Source organism: Festucalex cinctus, chromosome 2, assembly GCF_051991245.1.
Source record: "Festucalex cinctus isolate MCC-2025b chromosome 2, RoL_Fcin_1.0, whole genome shotgun sequence".
Classification (NCBI taxonomy): Eukaryota; Metazoa; Chordata; class Actinopteri; order Syngnathiformes; family Syngnathidae; genus Festucalex; species Festucalex cinctus.
This window is the reverse complement of record NC_135412.1, coordinates 7,886,574-7,911,994: the sequence shown is the minus strand read 5'-3', so window position 1 is coordinate 7,911,994 and position 25,421 is coordinate 7,886,574. Positions and strand designations below refer to the sequence as shown.

At 40.3% G+C, this 25,421-nt stretch overlaps 1 protein-coding gene across 3 annotated transcripts in view; it reads left to right on the top strand.

The window, feature by feature from the left end:
* The first annotated feature begins 1,870 nt into the window (after positions 1–1,870).
* The window catches only part of LOC144013558 (metabotropic glutamate receptor 4-like), a 196,004-nt gene continuing 172,453 nt past the window's right edge, over positions 1,871–25,421 (top strand). For all 3 annotated transcript variants that reach the window (XM_077512589.1, XM_077512588.1, XM_077512590.1), the window contains exon 1: positions 1,871–2,120. The gene's annotated coding sequence lies outside the window, so the exon portion shown is untranslated. The remainder of the gene's footprint in view (positions 2,121–25,421) is intronic.

Here is a 25,421-nt window from a genome sequence, read left to right as displayed (position 1 = left end):
TGCATGTTCTCCCCGTGCCTGTGTGGGTCTTCTCCGGGTACTCCGGTCACCTCCCACCTTCCAAAGACATGCATGGCAGGTCTGTGTGCCCTGCGATTGGCTGGCAACCAGTTCAGGGTGTACCCTGCCCACTGCCCAAAGCCAGCTGAGATAGGCTCCAGCACCCCCCGTGACCCTTGTGAGGAATAAGGGGTCAAGAAGGTGGATGGCTGTTTACACAATTTAACCTTTTGGTCCTTAACACTTATAGGCACTCCCAAAATGCACCCCACCACATCACACCCAGAAGAAAGAAAAAAAAAAAATGCATCATGAAAATTGAGGCAACTCGTTCACGTGGTCCAATAATCAAAGAGGCGCTGATTGGACTGCTGGATCGATATGTGCAATCAGCGCCATGGCGATTAAAAAAAAGAAAAAAACAAGAAAAGAAAAAGCGATTCCAATGAGAAATAGGTCGAATTACCCGAGGGGTGACAATCATGAATGGCGCGCTTCATAAACTGAAAGAGTGTGTGAGCCAAAACTGCAGTAACGCCAAATAGACACAGGTGGGCGCTTTACTAACAAATGTTCATGTTAAGCGGTGAAATAAAAAGTGATGGGAGCAAATTAAAATTGTTCAAACAGATTGACGTCATGTTTAACTGTCAGGATTAAATAATAGCATAACATTACATTTATTCCTTATAGTATCCACCACATGGGTGATAATGTTCTTTTTCTTTTCTTCTTCTTTTTTTTTTTTTAATCGCAGCGTCATTTTCTCAAGTTTGACGCAAACGTGGTGGAACTGAAAACTAGGGATGTCACAATAAGGGCAATATCGTGATATCGTGATACTAAAACTGCCACAATATCGTCGTCGTCATGTTCACAATATTTAAAAGGAACACATCTGTTAAAAAAAGTCAGGTTGATTTCCATTTGTGCAGTTCTAGCACCCTCTAGTGGCTAGTTTATTAGTGCAATTTAATTTTCATTACGGATGTTTTGGCCTTCTGTTTAAAATCTATGCTAATTGTTAGATGAAGGGGAACATAATTTGCTTGTGAAGCGATCAACGTGTGCTTGCATTACCAAGTACGTGCCTCAATATTGTTATTAGAGATTGTAGGTGGTTTATATGCATTGCTTTTTATTTTTATTTTTTATTTTATTTTTTTTAGTATGAGCTCTTTTTTTTTTTTTTTTTTTACAATATTATGATCTTTTTTAAATATCGCCAATGCCCCCACAATATCATGATAATTATCGTATCGTGACCTTCATATCGTGACAATATCGTATCGTGATGTTTGGATATCGTTACATCCCTACTAGGGGTGTTAATTGCCTAGTACCTGACGATTCGATTCGTATCACGATTCACAGGTCACGATTCGATTCGATACCGATTAATCCCGATACGAATTTATAAGTCGATTGTTGCGATTTTTTTTCATTCAAATTTAGAAAATACTAATCAGTAAGCTTAAAGAGTGTAAGATTTATATGAAAATGTATTATTTATTTATCTGAAATTTCAGTCTTATAGAGGTTGTAATCTGTTTCATGTTTGAACAGCATTAAAATAAAATATTAAGGCTTAATGTTCCGTTCATATAACATTCTTCCATGCTCAAGGTGTGAATCCTAAAAAAAAAAAAAAAAAAAAAAAAAAAAAAAAAAAAAAAAAAAAATCGATTCTGCCGATTATTGAATCGATTCGAGAATCGCGCGATGTAGTATCGCGATATATCGCCGAATCGATTTTTTTTTTTTTTTAACACCCCTAATCCCTACTGAAAACTAGCACGCGGCTCGCCAGTGGTGATCTCAATGGAGAGAGTGTGTGCGTAAAACTCTCCTTGTGTGGGCGGGAAGCACTGTGCAATCAAAATGAGGATTGGGAAGAGGAAGGAGAGGAGGCAAAGTAGGAAAGCCCTTCAGCACTACTCGCCCCTGGACAGCGTCTGAAGCGGCGGACCGGCTGCAGACGAGCGGGAGATTTTTGCTGGAACGCCGCAAACTGGAAGTTCAAATCTTGACTGCAACACGTCCTCGTCGTCATCGCATCTCCTTTGGCGCTGAGGAACAAAGAAGAAAGAGGAGCAAACAAAACACTACACGGCCACAACGTAAGTTTTCATTTCAGTCATTTGGATGATGTTGATGGGATTGTGCCTTTTATTTTCTTGACACGTGTGTGTGTGTGTGTGTGGTTCTAGCGTGCATTAGAGTTACAGCTTTAGGAACACCGTGTTGGAGTAGTGAAACAATCACTGTGCGTAATGATCACTTTACTGCCCTAATGGCTTCACCGCGCACGTGGACTACCTCTTCTCATGACATGTTGACAGTTGACGTATGCATTTGAGAGGAGAAAGGCGTTAGTTTTTTCTGTCATCACGCGTTCAACAGATTAACGAGGATCGCCCAAAGGCTTTCGAGTGCAAATTAGCCTTCACTCAATCATACAATGGAGCCCTTTATCGGCTGCTTATATGGGAGCCCCCAACCCCCCTTTCCGCTCTACTTGGTTCGACGGTGCTCCTCACACAGACAAATCTGATGAATCCATATAGATCTGCTGGGGCGCACAGCAACTTCAAAGTAATGCAATGCAAAATGAGGTTGCACTGCGCATTTGCGCAAAGACGCGCTTTTTTCTTTTTCTTTTTTTTTTTTAAGCAGGTTGTTGTTGCACATTGGCGATGAGCCGCGGTTGCGTTGACGTCCCTTATGTTTGTTAGAAGACTCTTGTGTATATGCATCACTCTTAGCTAATATTGCTTTTATGTTGTATCATAAGCTTTCAACTATCTCCTGATGTGAGGTAATAATAAACAATAGGCCAGACTGTCTGTATACCACACACATATAGAACCTTTATGCAGGCGATGCTGGAAGATGTTAAAGGTTCACTTTGTCAATGGATAGAAACTATAGTCGTCAGAGATTCCCATGATCATGAATTGATTCCTATATGTTATTTGCTGGAAACGCAAATACTCTGCATTTGATTTTATGCCTGTTCAGATGATGAAACATCAAATCACCTGTTTAAAATAGATGTCAAAATAGCAATTATAATAGCAAAGAGCTGTTGGCAAGAAAAAAAAAAAAATACAGTTTTGTAGCAATCATGAGTTCATATTTGACAGGATGAAATTATTCTCCATACTACTGTAATTTTTCTGTTTTACTGATAAGAGCACAAAGACAGTGCACAAATTTGGAACTGCTACAAATTGCATCTTAAAAAAAACAAAAAAAACAAAAAAACAACCCACACAGTCCAAGAATATGGTAGACATGCTGTGTTTAAAATGTCCCAAATAACAGGGAACATGTTACTTTTCATCATATTAGAGATTACTCAGGGAAAAGGCTCATTTGGCCTTTTATGAGAACAATATGGCATCTCAGGCAGAGACATATATATCAAACTGTGCTGAGGTTTCGTAATATTGATTTCAATTCTCATCATCTCATAACATGTTGCAGCTGTTTACAGCAACACATGTGGCTCTTCTAGTTTTTCCTTTTTCTGCATGTGCAACGCATGTTTGTCTCAGGTCTTTTTGCGTGGGGTTCATACATCTTCCTCTCACAGTCCAAAAAACATGTAGTGGATGTTAGAGTCACTCAAGATTTTTATATATATTTTTTTTAATTCCTTGGTTTGAACATGAGCCAAAATGGTTGATTGGTTGATTCAGTTCTATGCCTGATGGATGTTCTTTCTGGCAGTGGTGGGTGACCAATAGAGGGCGCTAAGTTGCCACCCCACCACACACCAAAGTCATGAAAAATATCAAATCATAACATTAAAATATTTCAAAATGCATGTCTATATATTTTTAGTTGAGCAGAATAAATTGACTCATGATTGAAGTGGTTATTTCGTTCTTTGGTGTCATCTAATTCTGAGACATATTTTCAGTCTGCACAAAAACATTTCCCCACAGACTCTGATTGTAGTATGCGCGCGGTAGCTGCTCTTCAATGCAAGCAATAGGAGCATTTGAGTGTCTGAATGGGCTCTAAGCACGCAGCACTTCCAGGGCAGTGTTGAGTGGCATTTAAACCTTCAATGGACGATATGCACAAATCACTTCCGCATCCGACGTATTGATTGCACCCAACCTTGCGGCGCATGGAGACTTCAGAAGAACGCACTGTTATGATATGATGTAAAACTCTAATCCTAAATCCTTAATCCACTCAAAAAGAACATTTGGCCGCTCTTTGCCTTAACACTATGTCTATCAGAATTTTAAAACTAATTAGATCTCCCAGTGCCGTCAAGCGAGCCAGGCAACAGCTGTCAAACTAAAGTTGCTAGCCGATGCTAACGCTAACAGCTAGCTACTAGCCACGAACACCGGAGACTTGTACTGTGTCATACAACGACGGCGTAATTAACTTGCGGTTTCTTCGAGTCCTAAATTAGCTATTTAATATATTTTTTGGGGTGGCATTATGATAATGGTGGTAGGAAATATGTCATTTCAATAAAAACGTCGATACTGCAAGCCAAAATGTCAAAGGGAAGTAGTCAAGCTTGCGTTCACGCCACCAGGCAGGCAGACTTCAAAGTAAAATTCATCAAGGCTGTTGCATTGGTGTCAATGTATTATTTGGTCAGCTTTATTTTGAAGTTTCCCTTAGCGTAGGCGCCTCGTTTGCGCTTCCCTGACATGTGTGACTGCGCTGCTGTTGTCAGGTCAGCACACCTCGCACACGCACACACCGAGACGGAACTTAATCGTTTACATACATTTGAATCTTTTTGTTTAGGTAGAAGAAGCAAGTCTTTTCAAGTCAAAGGGCTCAAGTACAAGTTAAGTCACAAGTCATAGTTGTTCAAGTCCAAATCGAGTTGCAAGTCTTTTCACTTTTTTCAAGTCGAGTCTAAAGTCAAATTCATGACTCGAGTCCAAGTCACATGACTCGAGTCCACACCTCTGGAACACTGATTTAACTGAGGTGAGGTTGGGGTCTGCATGCAGTTCTTTAGATGTTAGACTGGGTTCCTGTGTGACCCCCTGGATGAATGGTCACTGTGCTATTGGGGTCATTTTTGTAGCCTGGCTGGTCACCACTGTTCTATGTTCTCTCCATTTGTAGATAATGGCTCTCACCGTGGTTCGCTCGAGTTCGAAAGCTTTAGAAATGGTTTTGTAACCCTTCGCAGATGTCCAATAATTTCTCATTTGTTCTTACAGTACATTTCTTTGGATTGGGGCTTTTTTATTGCTGCATTTGAGATCTTTTGGCCAAATTCATTTTGTCAGACAGGTTTAATTTAAATGATTTATTGGTTGGACAGGTCTGGAGATAATCGGGCTTGGGTGTGGTCACACAGCTTTTGAAACAAATTGTGATTAGCCACAGTAAATTTATGATTTAACAAGGTGAGGAGGCAAGTGCTTTTTCCACACAGGCCCAGGTCGCTTTGAATATATTTTTTCTCCCTTAATAAACCAAATTAGTCTACTATTTAAAAAATACTAACTTACATTTGATTATCTTAACTATTAAGAGAAGAGGGCAATTTAAAAAAAAAATTTCACAGTACTTTATAAAGCTCCTCCCTGGGAAAAACACTCTGCACCTCTCACCCCATCTTCCCAAATGGATTTCCGGGTGCACTCCAGCTGCTGACATGCAGTCGAGCTGTTAAATTTTTGCGTTTGGTTGCCGTCACTGAGGTGTATTCATTGTGACGGACTAATGATTGTGGTCTGGGTCCAGAGGATCAGCTGTGGGATGAAGACAATTACCGCAGAATTTACTGTTGACAGAAACGAAACCCTAAAAATGTCTCGTCTCAGGGGAATACCTGAAAGTTCTCATTAAGAAGCAACGCTTGGAGAAGCGCCAGTAAACAAAGCATGAAAGTGACTGTCAGCACAACGCCCGCTACTTGCAGCCTTTACATCTAAACAATCGTGTATTTGTGCAGTTGTATGCTACCGTAGCTTTGCCTGATATGTCACATCCCTCTCGTGTCTTCGATTGTCTGACTCCAGCACAAATGTCTGCACAGAAGCTCCTAGGTTACCAGACAAGCAGACATTGACAAAAAAAGCTCGACTATATATATTTCTCTTTTGTTCCACGTCACTGCTTTATGTTCAGAGTGCGCACGTTCCCTCGGTGTGGCCTCGGTGTGCTGACGAGAGTCTCCAAAACAAAAGCACGACATGTTCTGTACTATCATGATTCAATTTTCTAATCTGCTTATTCCTCTTCAGGTCCAAGTGGCTCTTTTAAGACTTTGTCATTTCTGCTGTGTGTGACTTTTGGTGAAATTGTTTTCTCTAAAGCTTTATGATTCTCTCCTCGTCACATTTCCCCCACAAATTTCACAGACTTGTCAAAATATATATATTTTTTTGTAGCTGATAAATATCAAGAGCACATTGTTCGAGGAAGTGTTCAACTTTTCCATTACAAATCCACTTGTTTTGCAGTCTTTGCTAAGCTAAGTCTTCCTCTCATTCCTTAAAGGGAAAGTCAAGACGATAATTTTCTTTACATGCTCTACGCACCCCCCACTAGTCTAAACAAAGCATTAACTCATTCACTCCCAACCATTTTCACTGAAGTGTTTTCCTGGATTTTGACTGATTTTTCAAGGCCCGCGAAATATTAGGTTCTATTGCTATAAAAATATGGAACACACCAAAAGAGAGATTAGAGTCTCTTCTATAATCATGGAAAAAAAAAGTATATTCCTTTCTGTTTCTGCTGTGCAGCAATTAGCAATAGAACATAGCTAAGTTTCGTCGTTTTTCACAATTCTGCTTAGAACTGTGGGGAAATCAGCTTGTTTTAACATGGCCTGGTTGATCTCTTATACTCTGCTGCCACTCAACCATTTTCTGCAGTAGAGAGACTGCATCAAAACCTTCTCTATGCTCTGATATAAAAAACAACAAAAAACGTATAAATACGTCTTTGGGACACTTAAAACATTTAAAATATGACGTATTTATACGTTTTTGGGAGCTAATGAGTTAAGATTACATTTGTGGAATATAAATAAAGCAACAAAATCCACCCATTTTTATCCATCTCAGGGGGCGGCCATTTTGCTGTCGACTGACAATAACATCACAGTGTCTAAGGACTCAGCTTGTGAACGTCAACAAACCCAGAAAACAGGTGAGCTGTGATTAGTCGTTACTTGAGCCCTGTGCAACTGTGATGTCGTTTTCAGTGGATAGCAAGTGGCAAAATGGCCGCCAACTGAGATGGCTAAAAATGGGTGGATTTGCTGCTTAATTCATATTCCGCAAATGTGATGTTAATCAGAATGCCACATTTAGATATGTGAGACTGTATAGAACATATTCCCCTTTAAGGCTACAAGAAAGTACCACACTTTTAGTAAATTTAATTGAAAACTCTTGGCCCTTCTAGCTGATTCATAATGCTGACACAAGTTATGTCTTCCAACCCAAACAGAAACTAAAGGAAATGTGTGACAAGTCAGTGTCATATTCATTGTTCTTCTTACAAAATATTGCAACACCACACACAATCCTCCACTAAAAGTGCTCCAATCTGCATTTTAAACGGGTACAAGACGGTATTCCAATATGTAATGGAACACAACGGACGCTTGTCATTACACAAACAAAAACACACCTGCATTTTTTTACGACCAGAGAGGATGAGCACTTTTCTCTCTCTGACACGCACTGATGCCGAGTTCCCCTTTATGCTTCTGTGGTGCCAGTTTTTAAACAATGCTTAATCTGTTGCCATGGTAACTGCCACAAAGACTGCTTTTACCATCAGTGACACTGTATACATGGAATATATCACTTAGTTGTAATTGCATATGACAAAATCTGATCAGAATGCCTTTATGCGATATAAAGCGATGCAATTACGACAATTCATCACATCTACAAGGTGGCAGAGGTTATGATGCTCTGTGGCGTCTATTCATAAATGGTGAGATACAAATCGGCAATGGTTTATGGTTTTGATGCTTTTATTACATGACATTATACATTTATCTTTTTGAATAAAAGTGCTGATAGCAGATGACTGTAATGCTACCGTAACACTGATCAAGTGGCAACAAGGATGTGAAATTGTCTGCCCTTAACACTATTTTACTGCCACACGTTATTTAAGGAAAAAAAAAAAAAAACAATGCCAGCGGATTTTCTAATTTTTCGAAGCAAACAGAATATTGTGTTCTTTTGCTACATATAAACAACATGGGTACCACATGAAAGATCGCATTCCATTCTTTCATTAGAAAAAAGTATGTTTCTACCTTTTTACGTTTTCTCCACAACAGTGACTTTGATACTAATATTTTTTTGTTTAGTGATGCTCCGTCAAATTAGGTTTAATGTTACAAAGGCTTTAATCATCACGTCAACCTTGAAAACGTTCTATTTCATCAGATTGTGTCATGTTTCATTGTAATTCGCAGCTCTAGTTAGGGCCTGAGCAGCTACTGCCGCTAACTACTGGCCATAGTTAGTGGGTGTTTTTGATTTCACACCTCATTGACCCGGCTGCGCTGCACTTGAATGTTGCACTGACCACTGATATATTCACACACAAAAAAAGTAGTTGACGTCACTTAACGTTTATGGCGGCATACATCATGATTTTACTAAACGTTATTAAACGTTTTTGGCGGCCGAAGAGTTAAAGTCCAGCAAGTTTGTTCTTGTCTTGCTTTCTGCGATTTCCTCAACATGTTCTTCATGGTTACCCTTAAAGTTTATACTTCAGCAAATGCCACCATCAAAAGTTACCAAGCTCAACCTCACTGCCAACTTTTATTAAACACTTTTTTTTTTTAATGACCACCTGCTCCATCACTATCAACATTGTTTATTGATGCTTTGAGAGTGTGACAACCAAGAGAAACCACCGAGACCTTTATGAAGTGCTCACTCAACAAGTGACGAAAGTCCAAGAGATCAAGCTGTTGAAACAGCCAAAGCGGCTGGCCCAGATAAAATCACACCTCCCAAGCAAGCGATGACCTGCTGGTGACAGCCGTGACTGTGTGTCATCCCTGCGTGCGTCAGCCTCATTGAAACAGGTAGCAAATGATAGCTGGCGGATGACTCAGAGAAGTGCGGACTTTGAAAACCGCAAGAAGATGACTGCGGCACCTTTAAGGCGTTTTAGCCGACCAATGTGAGGGACAGTGATTGTTCTCACTACTTCCCTCTCAGATCTTAACATCATTTTAAAACCACGGGATCAGTGGAGAAGTGAACCATAGACATATAAGATTTGGGGATTATTTTAATTTCAGATTGGGTTGGGAAAAACATATATCCATTTTCGATGTGTTAGGAATCATTGATCACACAACTCTGAATACAAACATAACATAACACCCCAACCGAATAGGCAAAATGCATGTCTTAAAGAGATAGTTCGGCTTTTTTGACATGAATCTCGATTTCATTCTCACCTCCAGTGTGTGCGATCAGCACTGACTTACCCCTGACAGCGTTCTGCGACACGAGTTCTGGTCCGGTCTGGTCTGGACGAGAGGAAAATAGTCCAGCAAGCTGGCTGGGGTCACGGAAATAAAAGCGTTTTTCTTCTAAAAACAATTTGTGTTCAAAAGAGTGATACATTTGCATCACAATACTCTTTTCTGAAAAAAGTCAGACGCCATTACCGCCAGGCACTACTTTTCTGTTCGTTCGTATCACTGCGCGTCGCCCTGAAGAACAGCTAATCGTCACGCTGCAGACAGCTGATCCTTCCGCCTTCGAAAAGACAAACAACTTGTAGATTAGTGCGCGTCTATCAGCTGCATGCGTGGCGCCGCGCAGTGATACGAACAAACAGAAAAGTAGTGCAGGCGGTAATGGCGTCTGACTTTTTTTTTTCCAGAAAAGGAGTTTAATGATGCAAATGTATCACTCTTTTGAACACAAATTGTTTTTAGAAGAAAAACGCTTTTATTTCCGTGACCCCAGCCAGCTTGCTGGACTATTTTCCTCTCGTCCAACACCGGACCAGAACTCGTGTCACCGAACGCTGTCAGGGGTAAGTCAGTGATGATCGCACACACTGGAGGTGAGGATGAAATAGAGATTCATGTCAAAACAGACGAACTATCTCTTTAAGGACTCGTTTCCAATCCAGATTGATTACTAGTCGTTGCACATGCACATAAGCGCCATGCGGGCAGGCTCCTCTTGCCATCAGCAAGCGGGAGGCTCGGCCCAACTTTCTAAATCCCGCAATCCTCCGACAGCCTCTTTGTACACTGTCTTTCCTCACTTTGTGGGATTTCTTGACTTATCTTTATTTACAGAAGTCCTTCTCAAGCCTCTCCACGAGGCCTACCACCTAAACAAATACCGAGCGCTCCAAGTGACACCTTCATTTGACCAACATTTAAAGTATAGTCCTGTAGCAGGTCTAAATGTTCATGAAGTTTATGCACAGTTTCAATATTAACGCTGCGCCTAAAATGTGTCCTAAAAAGTGGAATTAAATAGAACTGATTGGGAACTGAATAGGAAGGGCTACCAGTTTGAGACACATAAATATGTTCAAATGAAGATAATAATGATCATGGTATTTTTGGAGATGGCAATTCGCTCTCAGCCATTTTCACATTTCGCAATCCCGTTCGCTCCCGGCTGCTTTACTGGATTTTGAATGATTTTGCAAGGCCCACAGAATATTGTGTTCTATTGCTATAAAAACATAGAACCGATCAAAACAAAGATTAGTCTCTCCTTTTATCAGGGAAAAAAAGTACATTTCTATCTGTTTCCGTTTTGCAGCAATTAGCATTAAGAAGAGAGCTAAGTTTCATCAGTTCTCACAAATCTATTTAAAACTGAGCTTTTTTTCAACATGGCCCTGGTTGATCTCCTTTGCTCTGCTGCCATCTGCTGGCCGTTTGTGTAATAACTACCATTTCTGCGACCGTTCTTTGCTGTTGAGAGGCTGCATCAAAGCCTTCTGAATGCTCTAGCATTAAAAAAAAAAGAAGAAGAAGAAGAAAAACGTATAAATATGTCTTTGGGACACTTAAAACATAAAAAACATATTTACACGTTATTGGGAGCAAATGAGTTTTAATCGTATGATATTAATCCTTTTAAAAGATTTTTGTTGTTGTTCTTTTATTTTTGTGCATGACGTACAAACCCCCAATATATATATGTGGGAAATTGTTCCATTTATAAATACAGTTATCTGCTAGTCTTTACATTTTCAAATAATCACTACGGCAACATTCCTGGGAAATCACAATTGGTGAGCTTTTTTTTTTTTTTTTTCCTGACTACTCATGAGGCCCTTGGGGCACCACTTTCCACTTTGGTGACCCCTGCTCTAGAGTGAGCCCAATTATTACTAATGGTGCTAGTGCTTCACTTTGAGAAAGAGAAATACTGAATTGTACAAAAGCGGTCAGTCTTTGCAACTGGACAGGTTAAAGATAGCAAAGCATGTCATGTGCTCCACAAAAAAAAAAAAAAAGTATGCAGGAAGTAATCTCATTTTGCATCAGCTCTGCTCTGCACTGAATGCTTATAGATCCACCACTGAGATCAGATTTTCCTATTAACTCATCGGTGCACCAAAGAATGATGGATGCATGGCATATTCACCCTCTAACTTACTATACAGTACATCCGTTTAACGACCGATATATAGTAAATAGGACCATAAGAATAATATTGGATGTGATTGTCCTCCTTGTTTTATCCACAATCCAAAGTGAAAGAAAGGATTTGGATAAATATGAGGAAGCAGAATGTCATTGTCTCCCAGCAAAAGGCATCGACATATTGACTTTGGAGATCCCGCTTCAGGTCACCGTTGATTGCTTTGCACAAATTAGCCTCTGTGAGACTAATCGAAAAAAACACACAAAAAAAAACACAGCAAGATGCTGAAAAGAGAGAAAGATGCTTTTGTTGTCCTTGTTAACACTTGTTTTGTGTACTCTGGCCAAACAATCACATCCTCAACAACTTTGTGAACTATGTTTAACAAGATGAAATTGTAAAGGGAGCCCGCCATTAGAGGCCTGGCTTGCCTCTGTCTTTTGCTTCATAATGGGCCTGCAGGGCTGCAGCGTGCACCACAGGTCCACTTAATGGCGTGCTGATGTTTGAGCCCATTACTCAGAGAATCCTTGTCATTGCCCTTGCCCCCCCCAAACAACACACAACCCCCCCCAAGTCACACTCCCACATTGAAGCTCGCTCACTCCCCCGTAATGAGATGTCTGCATACACACAAAGTCCTGATTAAGAATGCAGCGGCTGCAGTATGGGATGCCGTGTCTTCCACTCCCAGCTTTCATGTTTGACACCTGTAAGTGGGGGATTATAAAATCACGCTGGCTCGTTTTGCATACACGCGCGCCCAGTGGTGGCCTGCACAGGCGAATGCAAAGGCTTGAGCAGAAAATAAGGAAAACAAGTGCAAGGAAGTGTGCATGTAAAATTGCAAATGACCTAAGGGTTTAAAAAAAAAACATTGAATAATTGATATCGAATCAATTTTCCTTTTTGAGCTAGATTTCGATTTTTAAAACCATGAATGTATTATTTTAATATATCTTTTCCCATATATTTATCAGAAAATATATACACCGTATTTTCCGCATTAAAAGGCGCACCTTCAATGAATGACATATTTTCAAACTTTTTCCATATATAAGGCGCTACAGTAGAGGCTGGGGTTACGTTATGCATCCATTAGATGGTGCTGCGCTAAAGGGAATGTCAACAAAACAGTCAGATAGGTCAGTCAAACTTTATGAATAGATCACAAACCAGCTTTCTGTCAACTCCATTCACTCCCAAAATGAATAAACAGCTGTTTTATTATTTTCTCTGAGGTAAAGTATTAGTATTAGCTAGCGATCCAAGATGGCGGGATCTTCTGCGCATGTGCGTCACCGATCGTGCAGGGTCACCGATAGCGTCTTGAGAGCGAGACCTGTTGCGGCTCAATATTGATCCATATATAAGGCGCACTGGATTATAAGGCACATGGTCAGCTTTTGAAAAAATTGAAGGCTTTTAGGTGCGCCTTAAAGTGCGGAAAATACGGTATTTAATATATATTTGACTGTTTTCTTGCCATTTACTGTTCACATAAATTTAAAAGCATTTTCTTACATTTATGAAAGACCTGACTTAACTGCATTTCAAAACAATTCAGAATCTTTTTAATTTATATTTACAATTATTAAATTAGAATTATGAAAATGTTTTTTCATCTCATCCTTGCTGATGCCAATATTTGTGTGTGATTATAACACTAAATCATTTAACCAGTTACTTCGTAAGCAAAATTTAATTTGGAATTAAATTTTTGTGGATTTTTTTTTATTAAGTCCTAGATATGTAAGAAGACTTGATGTTCCATAATTAATCAAATATCGGAATGAAGTGAAGTGAATTGCATCGAATCCAGGAAAAAAAAAAATAAATCGAAATTGATTGAGGAATTTCGAATTGATACCCAGCCCTGCAAATGACATTTCCAATTTTGGTCGGAGAAAGAGTTTTTTTCACTCCAGTGAAAGTGTGTATTTTAAAAAGTGCACATTCTGTTGTTGAATCATATGAGAGGGGACTTTCATTCAACACAAAGGGTTGGAAAACAAAAGCGAGGGTTCACTGACTCCAACAGAAGCGTCAGCACTCGGCTTCAGTCCGATAAGAACGACGCTTTTATACGTGCATGCTGTTTGTGCAATTAAGATGAAATGTCACAGTCAAACAAAAAGCAGCCCGTGCTTGTGTTCTGCCTCTGAAGTTGCTAATTGGTCCACACACTATAAAAGGAAAAAAGGCACAGACAGATGAGGTCGAACTCCAGTTTTTGCTGAATGCATCGAATGTTTGCTTGTTGCCTTGAGAGGGTGCGTTCAAGGTGATAAAAGACAATACAATCTAATCATGTTTTCCAGACTTGTGGCTCGCAGGATGCGGCATAACAAAGTTGGATGCTTTGCTCTGTATTTTCTCCAGGTTTGCGCCACACAGGCAAACAAACCTCAATGAGCTGTTATGATCCATATTTCTTTTATTACTCAAGTTAACGCCCACTCCCCGTCTGATGGCTCCTCTCTTTGTTTACAACACAGCAGTAATGGGGACTCTCTGGACATTTTGGAGTCGATACAAACGCGATTCTCTACTCTGGCTGCTGCACAGCTCAGTGCACGCATGCATTCACGCACACACACATGTACACGCACACACCCAGTATAGCCCTAGCGCTGTCAAAATGCTGCAGGGTGTTCTTCTCTGGATGTCTTCTTCAGGTACAGAAATATTACAACCTGGCATGGGGTGCATTTGATTGATATATTGGCACGTTCCACTCGATTTCGTACGACCGACGCCGCGGAAGCTGGAATATTCATGCACATTTTCACGGCTTATGTGTGTTCACGTTGAAAATAGCAGACTGGTCATTTTTAAGTGTGCTTTTTTGATCCTTTTGAAATGGGAGGTGTGACCAAACTGGAGGAGTCACAGCTTCATTGCAGCAGTCATCCTCAACTGAATACTGGTACCCGTCTTGACCAGTTACACCACACTTGCTCCCCAGTGAATATAGAGTTTGTGATTTGCATCCAGCTACGACATTTTCTTTCGTTTTCTGTTTTTTTCTTCCAAATGTCTAGTCTAGAATAGATTTGTCTACTCTGACACAGTGCTAGTCAGTGGTAAATGCATCTAAATATCGTGTCCATTGCTATATATTTAGGGAGTCCACATCATCAGTTGGCTCTCTGAGTTAGTTCAATCCATGACATGATAATATATATATATATATATATATATATATATATATATATATATATATATATATATATATATATATATATATATATATATATATATATATATATATATATATATATTTTCAATGCTTTGAGTCTACCAAGGCAAAAAAAATAAAAAAATACTTCCAACATAGGCTATCCACAAAATTTCTACTCTACATAAATGTCCAGAGGGTTGAAGTTGGGAATAATCTCCACCGAGTGAGCTGTGTGTAAAATGTTTGCTGGAATTGGGCCTCCAAGGTACCAAATACATTAAAGCTTGACTGTTGCTGGACTCAACCCATGTGAGGTATTAGTGCGGCAAATATCACATTGCATAAGCATAACATGAAGTTGTTGTAATGACAACAAATGAAGTATAATTCACCTCCTGTTTTTTTTTTCTGGTGTGGTGCTGAAAATTTACCTTCAATTTAGATATTGCTTGTTTGTGACAAGTTGACTACACATGATGTATACTAGAGTATGTAGAGAAAATTCAAAGACCTGTTTGGTAAAATAACCACTGCTTGCTTAAATTTTCCAGTACGTAAAAATAAATTAAATAAATAAATACATAAAATTTTAACTGATGTCAATCAATTTAATTTAAATGTTAAGAATTCTTCAAGTTGTTCTGTCTGCTTTGTTTACGATTGTCTTATTTTGAAACGTATACTTTTAATTTGAAAGGCCGCGCTTTATTTCCGCTTCCTGTTTTCCGTCCTCCGTGCCTCTTTCAGATCACAGCGTGCAGTAGTAAATGACGTGAGTGTCCATTCTGATTCGTTCCAATTCTAATTTGTGCTGATACATTCTTATTTGTGTTTAGTAAGAAGGATGAGTCTTCGTGTCACTTATGTGTTCGTTTTTTTTGGCAAGTGTTTGCATTTTGTTATCAGTAGCTGATAGCTAACTGCTAATGTGTGGCTGTTAGTAACTTGCTAATATGAGTAATGTAGACTAACAATACAGTACGTTTTCATTTAAAATAGCCTGGAAACATTTATATATCTAAGTTTATTTGCATTAAAGGTGTAATGTACTTTTGAATGATAGAAGCGCACAGACAGTTATTTTAAATGTGATTATTTTCTTTACTTTATTTCTCCAGATACTGTAAATCTGCACTTTGAGTTGATTAAATGTTCAAGTTCAACTGAAGACTCTGCATTCTCTCTTACCGGAGCGCCCCATAGTGGTTAATCAATCCTAAATAACCAGTTCAGAGGTTCAATCTTCAACATTAAATTTAATTTAATTATGCATTTTTATTTATTTTTTGTTCTGATGAGAATAGAACAGAGGGCAATGAGTCAGCGGCACACTTTTACAAGCAGTTATGAGGGCAATTATTAAATACAAAAAAAAATAAATAAATCCCTGAAACATATTTCTGTTATTCTGAACTGAACTGGTATTAGATTTATTGAGAAAGCAGTGCGAGGACTAACATAATAATTGCCAACTTGTCAGTGCAACCTCTACAAAACAATGTGAATCATATACACAATTCAGCACACCATTCATCAACATCATAGCAACACTGAAACAATTAACATTTACAAATGGTACAGCTATATTTTTTTTTACCTGTACATTTATGAGACTCACTCTGGTGAGTTATTAATAATCTTATCAAACTCCATGCAGAAGAAGCCGACCAGTCAGTCAGATGAGAGAGTACCGGTAGAACGCTGTTCCCTATGTTGTTTTTGTTTTTGTCCCCCCTGAGAGGATATTCAGGTTGAGCAGAGGCAAGTGTCAGTCTGGTTCTGGTTCTAGTTTTGGACAGCTACTGTTGCTCTCCAAGGACGACATATCAAACTAAGATGTGTTGCACCGAGGCTTGACTTATGTTGTCTGGCACATTGTATTGTTCAATCACTCTTGCTACACCGAATATTGGCGACAATATTGAGTAAAAAATAAATAAATAAATCATACACTGTACATATAAACACAGTCACACTTTATATATTGGGGCAAAACACTATTAAATAGGCGAATTAATGCTGATTATGGATCATATAGTACTGAGACACATTCTTGCGTCACTTTAGCTTCTCAGTTATGTTTTGTTCCACCCCTACAGGAATGAAAAAATATTTTGCGCCCCCCTCCAACTCTCAGCCGCAACTATTAGTATAATTTGTCTATAAAATTGTTGTTGTAAGTAACCTTCTGCAGAGGAGCTAATATCCCTGGCATCGCTGCCACCTACTGTAGTGGATGTGCAATTACAATTTATTCTAGTAAGGGGGGGTGGCATGGCTCAGTGGTAGAGCAGTCTTCTCCCAACTTAATTTTCTCCCCGTGGAGATGGCAGCAGCCGGCCACTGCTGTATGAATGTGTGTGTGAATGGGTGAATGTGAGGTTTTGTTAAGCGCTTTTAGACACCATATGCTGTCGATAAAGCGGTATATAAAAAGCAGCCCGTTTTCATTTTACATTTACTATTTTCATTTTACTGGCATCTCATCGCGCCCAAGGGAGAACTGCTTCACTATTTGAGAAGGACCGCCTTAGATACAGACAAAAAGACAAAAATGAATAAATAGAATGTATGTATCCAACTAATAAAGGTTGGGGGTAGTGAATTCCTTGATTTTTGACCGAGTTTCCTTGTATAAATTCATAGATTCCTGTACACAGGCCCTTTGTGCACAACACTTCATTTGCATACAGATGTTTAAACTTTTCATCTGGCCAAAAGCCATCTGCTCGGCGCACAGGGAGCACTGGAACCAAATTTCCAGTCCCTGCTTTCAGTCCTTCGCCTTCCATCCTGTCATTTGCGAACTTTTAGCCGGGCAATCAAATAAACATGCCTCACAAAATCCTTTTATAGATCATTTTGGCTCACTCGACGCCTTTCCCCTCGCGTGCTTGTCACGCAGCGCGCGCTTAATCCACTTAAAAACACGTTGATAGACTGGTAATATAAATGAGACCGCGCGGCCATCTGAAGATCTGTCTTCATTAGGAGCAGATCTGGGAAGAGTTTCTATTAGCTCGCTATCAAGATGGAGCCTGTGTGGAGGAAATTACGCATGTCACAAGACAAAGTGTGGGAAGTCCACAGCCCAAAGCCCAACGGAGGATGAAAAGACTTAATCAAGGACAAGGACTGCTGGTGACAGGGCGGCATGATCGGCCCATGTGGGTCCAGATTACATGCTGCCTGACAGATTGACTCGCCCACTGTAAATTGGCAGCTCGGGAGAGCAAAGGCTTCCTCTCTGCCCTTTGCCTCCTCATGAACGAAGGTTCTGGGGCAGTATTTTGGTCTCACTGTCAAGGTTAGTAAGCGTCACTCTTCTTTGATGGAATGGCAGTAGCATGAGCCCAAGGAGGAACGCACAATAAATTACAGCAAACAAACAATTAAAAGCATGTTTTCACTTGAAGTCACTGTTCTCGGGCTATTTTCCTTGTCACGTTACTTCTTGGAATGTGCCACGCCCAGGATTCTTTGTTTCATTTTAGCAACTTTTTCACAACCTCCTGACTTTCAGCCACGTCATTTTTAATTGTTACCAATCTGCTGCATTTTGGAGTGTCGACATTTTTTTTTTTTCCGTTTATTTGGAAAAACATTTACGGGAGTTTGGCTGATAATCTTTGTTCTAGTTCATCCCAACAGTGGTTGAAGTTGGGGCTCTCAAGTTTTTTTTCACACTGATTCAATAATCAGTTCCCAGACTTAATTGTCCAATTAGTGGCATAGTTTTTCATTTGGCAAGTATCAATATATCAGTCTGAGTCCAGTTAAATCCGATGTGACGTTTTTCACACACCCATGGTCAAAATTGGATGGATTCACACCGCACTACTTACATATTGGGAAGAATTTGGTACACATAGTGACAGACTCATAGCAGTCCATTGTACAACACTGACTACAGTATTCAAAAAAATGAAATAAAACTAAGGGGCATATTCACTAAAGTTTTGCGTCGCCTTTGCACGGCGCTAACCGGTAAAAATGAAGCAATCCGGGAGCGCCTAATTCACTAACGTGTGCCAACCAGATTGCGCCACGGTGCGCCGGTGTTATTTGCGCGTATGTAAATTAGGTAATTTGCATACATTTGACGCAAAATATGCCGGCCCCAATGCAAATGAGACTCATTGATATGCAGCGTCTAATTCACTAACGCCAGCGCAAATAGCCACATGTAGTTTGCGTGACGCAAATAACGTTTATGGAAAGCATGTATAAACCTGCCGCAACCTCGATATCCTGGGATCATGACAGCAGTGCATGCCATTTGAGAGAGAGAGAGAGAGAGCGAGAGAGAGAGAGAGAGAGAGAGAGAGAGAGAGAGAGAGAGAGAGAGAGAGAGAGAGAGAGAGAGAGAGGGAGGGGGGACATTTTTCTATGTTGGTTTAGGACACATAACGTAACCCGGGCTGATCGGCAATGGCGGGGAGGCATTTTACGATCATTTTTACGTGCCAGATGCATACTGTACGCCAACGGCAACCTCTGAAAATATATTTTTAAAAAACAATCGCACCAATAATTTGTACTTTATGAATGAATGACGTCGTTGTCGTCCTCTCTGCTCTGTACAGCCTTAATGGCGCTATAAACGCTTATTCTCAGTCCAACCTCGTTTTCTGATAATGTCTATCTTTCTCGCAACTGTTACTATAGCAACCATGTTCTTGGCGCAAATCCATTGCCATGTGTGGTAAATCAGGTGCAAATTTGCTCCAAGCTGTCAGTTTTGTGGGCGTGTTTGCGCCGGTATATGATTAGAGCAATATCATTAGTGAATAGGTTGGTATTTGGGCACAGACTACGGGTGCAGTTGTGATGCAATATTTCCCGCTATTACCGGACGCAGCGCATTCTTAGTGAATATACCCGTAATTCTCTTATGATAAGCAGACAGATACCAAGGAAATTTGAAGAGGTAACAAAAGCACCTCTGTGGTTGAGGAAAATATCGTTCATCTCATTTGTTTATTTCACAACAAAATACTGCTATATTAATTTTCTACCTGAAGATATCTCAGTTTACAAAATGCAGATGATGCCCGGGACCAATTCCCACTCACATTCACTCATAGGGTCACTATCATGAGATTGAATGTTTCCACAGCAGGTTACGATTGCACTGAGCCACACACGGTTTTTGCTTTAAGCCGAATGACCGTGTCATCCCCGCTGTCATTCTTCTGCAACACTGACAAATAATTAATGTGATTTAATGGTTGCGGTCCTCTGAGACACCAGCGTTAATTAACAAACAAGCAGCCAACATTTTTCTGTGTGCTCTCCAGTGGGGAGAGTGCTAATTGTACAAATCATTGCCTAAAGCTGGAGAGGTCGTAGCATAGGGTCAAATTTGTTCTGTTTCATTTGATGTTGTGGCTACCAGGTGGAAATGCAGGGAGGAAAAAAAAAACATTTGTGGCTTTGGGAGGTACAGTTAAATTAGCTAATGATAGTGAATTCCCACAAGCACCATTCATTTGTAGTCAGAGGGGGAACCACTACACCAAAGCCAAAATGTAAGTAGAGCTGCACTGAGTTTTGGTGGACGCACAGATTAGTGTGAGATAACAGTATTAGCTTCCTATAGATGCTCCATATGTACTAGATTGTTTGGTGAAGCTGTTGACTCAGTAAAGGGCGTATTTGTGCTTGGTGGCATGCCTGCCGTTCGATATACACAACCCACACATTAATTAGAGTGTGATTTTGTGGCTTGCTGCTGCCAACATGTGGGAAAATAGAATCCATGCTGGTCAGCTCACTGAAAACAAAGTATCCATTTATCCTTAAAAGTTTAAAAAGGAATAATCTGAACGTCAGATTGATCTCTCACGTACCCAATAAAACGTTTGACCAACGGTACCTTGAGCATCTTGTGTGAGAAATCCCTAAAAATGAATTGGGTTGTTGTCTAGATATGGAAAAACAGTCCCACATTGTTTGGACAAAATATCTTATCAAATTATGTATCTATAGCCTACATAATCTTTTCTTCATTGGGCTTCTTACTCCCATATAAATGGTCATTGTGCTCCATTAGAATACCTTTGAAAGCGCCACACACAGACAACATCATTAGCAGAGGTGGGAATGTCAATGAATTTTGAGCATCCGTCATTTGGCAATCATCAACAGTCCGGACACCTTTCTTCTTTGTCAATCCGTCAATATTTCAAGCCGAACCTCATTGTAATTGTCAATCCGTCATTTGTCATTCCTCAACGGAATGACCGTGCCTCAATGTTTACATCATTCGAATTGGGCATCCATCATCGAGTCATTCGTCATAAAAATGGGCATTCCGCCATTGACAAGCCGTCGTCAATATTGACGGAATGCCCACCACTTTGGTACATACGTAAGTTAGTACTCACCCAGTAATTCACGATTAATTTGAAGCACCTAACCTTGTCATCCACATGAACACTAATTTGGGGCCGTCGTGTATGGATCTACTTTTCTTTGCGGAGTTATCCGTCCCTAGTACACCTCAGCTACCATGTCATTGTGTACTTGCGCGGAGTGATACGTTTTGCTCGGTCATTGATTTGCCCCGTTGCCTATTGTGAATTCCTACACCACAGTACAGAGCTGCCTTCTTTATTTTTAAGTTGTTAGGGGCGTCTTGCACGAGCTTGACACAGAGGCTGCAGTTACACTTTATGCCAGAGGTGGCAGTCACGATTAAAAAAAGTAACAAACTCTACAATGCACCTTTACTTTACCTTTACTTGATTAATAGTGAAGGAGAAAAAGTGTGGCTCAGTCCCAGGAAAGAAGTGTAATTATTCTATACTATCTATAAGAAGTGGGCATTCATCAATCTATCATTCGTCAGCCCGTCAATTATTGATGATCGCGCTGATGAACAAAAACCCACTTCCGGCATTGCGGCGTTTCTCATCAATCGTTGATCGTCGTTGATTAATCTGCGTTGATACATGATTAATTAATGTGATTTTTTGTGACTAATTAATTTGTTAACGCTACAACTTTGACAGCACTAGTGCCAGATATTGAAGCAGAAATGTTCAAATAACTTGACACGCTTAAAAGAAATCCCGTACATGGCCTGCATAAGCGATACAGAAAATGAAGAAGGATCCAAATAAACAATGCAGCCATTTCACATCCAAATGTCACGCCCATCTTATCAAAGGCCATCTTTCACTGCGGTGGGGGTGCTCTTGCGCAGTTGTAGGTTTGTTTTTGTTTTTTTCTTCATGTTTCAGTGTGTGCCAGTGGTTATGTAATGAGTCTTGTCGCCAGGGGTTGTGCTGACACATGGGACACTGCTCTTTTCTCTGAGCTACTGCCAAGAAAGAAGACCTAGGGTTGTGAAAAAGGGTCAGAGGCAGAGTGTAAATTAATGTACCCTCAATCCAAAAAGCTGTGAGTGGAACTGCAGTTGTGACAACAACAAAAAACCACGTATCGAAGAGAACCGCAGTGGTCAACGGAAGTTCGCAACACAGGCCCGAGGGCCAGGATCAAGGGCTTGTTTTCCTGCCTCTCGATTGACCTTTATCATGAAGCACCCACAAAGATGACCGAGGGTCAGCTGAGTCCTCCTGTGGGCGTCAGGCTGCGTTTTCCCGCCAAACGTAACGGCCCAGCACAGCGACACTTGTCATCTTGAATGGTCGGCTGCAGGCGGTGACGGGGCAATGTGAGCCCAACATGGTCTGTCGCCTGTCTCAACAACCCCCCCCCCCCCCCCCCCCCCCCCAGCCCCCCACCTCCCGCCTACGCTGATTCGAAACGGCAGAGCAGTTAAAACCTCAACAGAGAACCCTCATCAGGGTATCGTGTCATGCTCACTTTGAGGCACACTCATCACACTGCATTTAAAAGTTGTAAAACATTGTGCAGTTTTATCTTCTTCTGGCACAATGGAGGCCAAGCTGTGTTGCAATTAACTTGCAGAGATGAAACACAGACAAAACAATTATGTTTTGCCAGTGTGACATGTTGATGTTCTCCGGTTGTTTGGCTTGTAGTGTTTTGTGTGCAAATGTATTTACTAAATGCTGTGCGTAATGAACCAAGGCAATTGTTGTATTATTGATCTGAGTTACTGGCCTTTTGAAATTATTATTATTTTTTTAGCTTTAAACGGGTCAGTCAATCCAAACAATTTCTTTACAATAATATGCTGTGTGAGCCCCACTAGTCTAAACACGGCATTCTGATTAACATCGCATTTGCGGAATATGAATTAAGCAGCAAAATCCACCTCACGAGGAAGCCATTTTGCCACTTGCTGTCGACTGAAAATGACATCACAGATGCTCAGGGCTCAAGCAATTACCGATCACCGCACAGCTTCAGAAGACAGATTGGTCGTTACTTGAGTCCTAAGCAACTGTGATGCCATTTTAAGTCGACAGCAAGTGGCAAAATGGCCACTCCTGAGATGGCTAAAAACGGGTTCATTTTGCTGCTTAATTAACTTATATTCCATAGAATTTATAGAAGTGAGGCTGCATAGAACATATTATTTTAAATAATATTTCTGGTTTCACTTCCTCTTTAATAAATGTTTCCAACTGCAAATTTTAAGAGTAAACTTGACTGTACTTATTTTAATACGTTTGTACCTTCTCATTGATGTCTTACATCATCACGTGATGTATCCAGTCATGCTCAATACTGCATATTGGGAAAACAAGGGACAGCTCCAAGAATCAGGAAAAATAGGCTATACTGTATGAGAATTATGACACTTTTGTCAGTAAGATTTCATCAATGTTTCTGGTCTGTAGTAGTACCCAGGCAAAGTCTGTAATTAGAAGCAATACGCCTCTTAAGGCTTCAGTATACTTCTGCTTGAGGCTCACGCGGAGACATTATGGGGGAGCTCCGCTCGTGCGTCTTGGCGGTTAGGAAAATGGATGGATAGATGTTAAGGCTACTTGATTTTCTGTACTCTTAGTTTTCTTCAGGTGCTTATTGACTTGTTTTTATTCCACCTCTCTGGTCAGACAGTTGCACTTTGCTGCTGGGGTTGTTGATTGCCAGCTCATTCAAGTTCAAAAACAATATCTCACATTTTTTCCTAGAATTCGGCAGGCATTGCTGCACGTGACTTCTGCTTCTCGCAACATGAACTTGATGTCTTTCAGTTTCACTACGCCTCTTATGCTCATATGTAGTGCTGCATTTCATAAATGCTGATATCTCAATGTGTGCATGTACCTTGTCAGATAAAAACAATGAGGAATAGTCTCTTTAATCAACAGTACAAGTATGTTGAAATACATACTAATAAATGTTAAAGAAGCTCCTTCATAATGTTTCTACCCTACATTAACTCATTCACTGCCATTGACGGAAAAAGACGTCAAATGATGTATTTTTGCTGGGCTGGCAGCGAATGTGTTAAGGGGTTCACGTGTGGCTCCCAAACACTCTTATCTTTCATTGCCCACGCCCACTTCATTACCTCAATAATACCCCCCTGTGTGTAGATAGATGGGAGTGTTTCAAGGTTGTCTTCATCTTTGCTCATCACATATTGAAGCCCATAGGAAATATCAAATATTAAAGCTCCTTACGCACAGTATGCCATGAGAATGCATAGCGTGATACTGAAATGCAAAGCAGGAAGGATACGGGCTTTCCAATGCTCTTCTCCTGGGATCCTCTTTCCACTACTTTGAACAGTTGGGCGTTTGAGCTTGTGAGCGTTCCCACGGCTGGAGACAGGATAACAACGAACGTAATCCAGGCGTGTCAAATCATACGCCATGGAGGGCCGAGTTTTCAGATTATACCTGATGATTTCACGGAGGGGATCAAGAGACAAGTGGAGAGGAGGGCTTCATTAGTCAAATCATTACGCTCACACTTTCAGAGCCATCACTACGGGAGTTTTAGCTTCCGAAATGTTAGCAAAAAGTTCCAACATGCAAAGCATTTGGAAAAAAAGTTTGCAAAAAGGATTGACTGACCACATCATGAGATGGGTACCATAAGAACTTTCACCATTTAGCATGAGATGCCTACTCAAAAGGAACATTCCAGTCTTTCACTGAAAATCATAGTTCATGCTGAGGTGACATTCTATTAACTCATTCACTCCCAGCCATTTTCACAGAAGCAGTCCCGTTCGCTCCCGGCTGTTTTACTGGATTTTGACTGATTTTGCAAGGCCCACAGAATATTGTGTTCAATTGCTATTAAAGCATGGAACCTATCAAAAGAAGGATTCAAGTCTCTTCTTTCATCAGGAAAAAAAATGTATGTTTCTATCTGTTTCCGTTTTGCAGCAATTAGCATTAGAAGAGAGCTAAGTTTCATCAGTTTTCACAAATCTATTTAAAATTGTAAGTAATTGAGCTTTTTTTCTACATGGCCCTGGTTGATCTCCTTTGCTCTGCTGCCACCTGCTGGCCGTTTGTGTAATAACTACCATTTCTGCAACCGTTCTTTTCAGTTGAGAGGCTGCATCAAAGCCTTCTGTATACTCTAGCATAAAAAAACCCCGTATAAATACGTCTTTGGGACACTTAGAACATAAAAAAAAACGTATTTATACGTTATTGGGAGTAAATGACTTAAATGTCGCGAAAATTCCATCAGACTCAATCAGATGT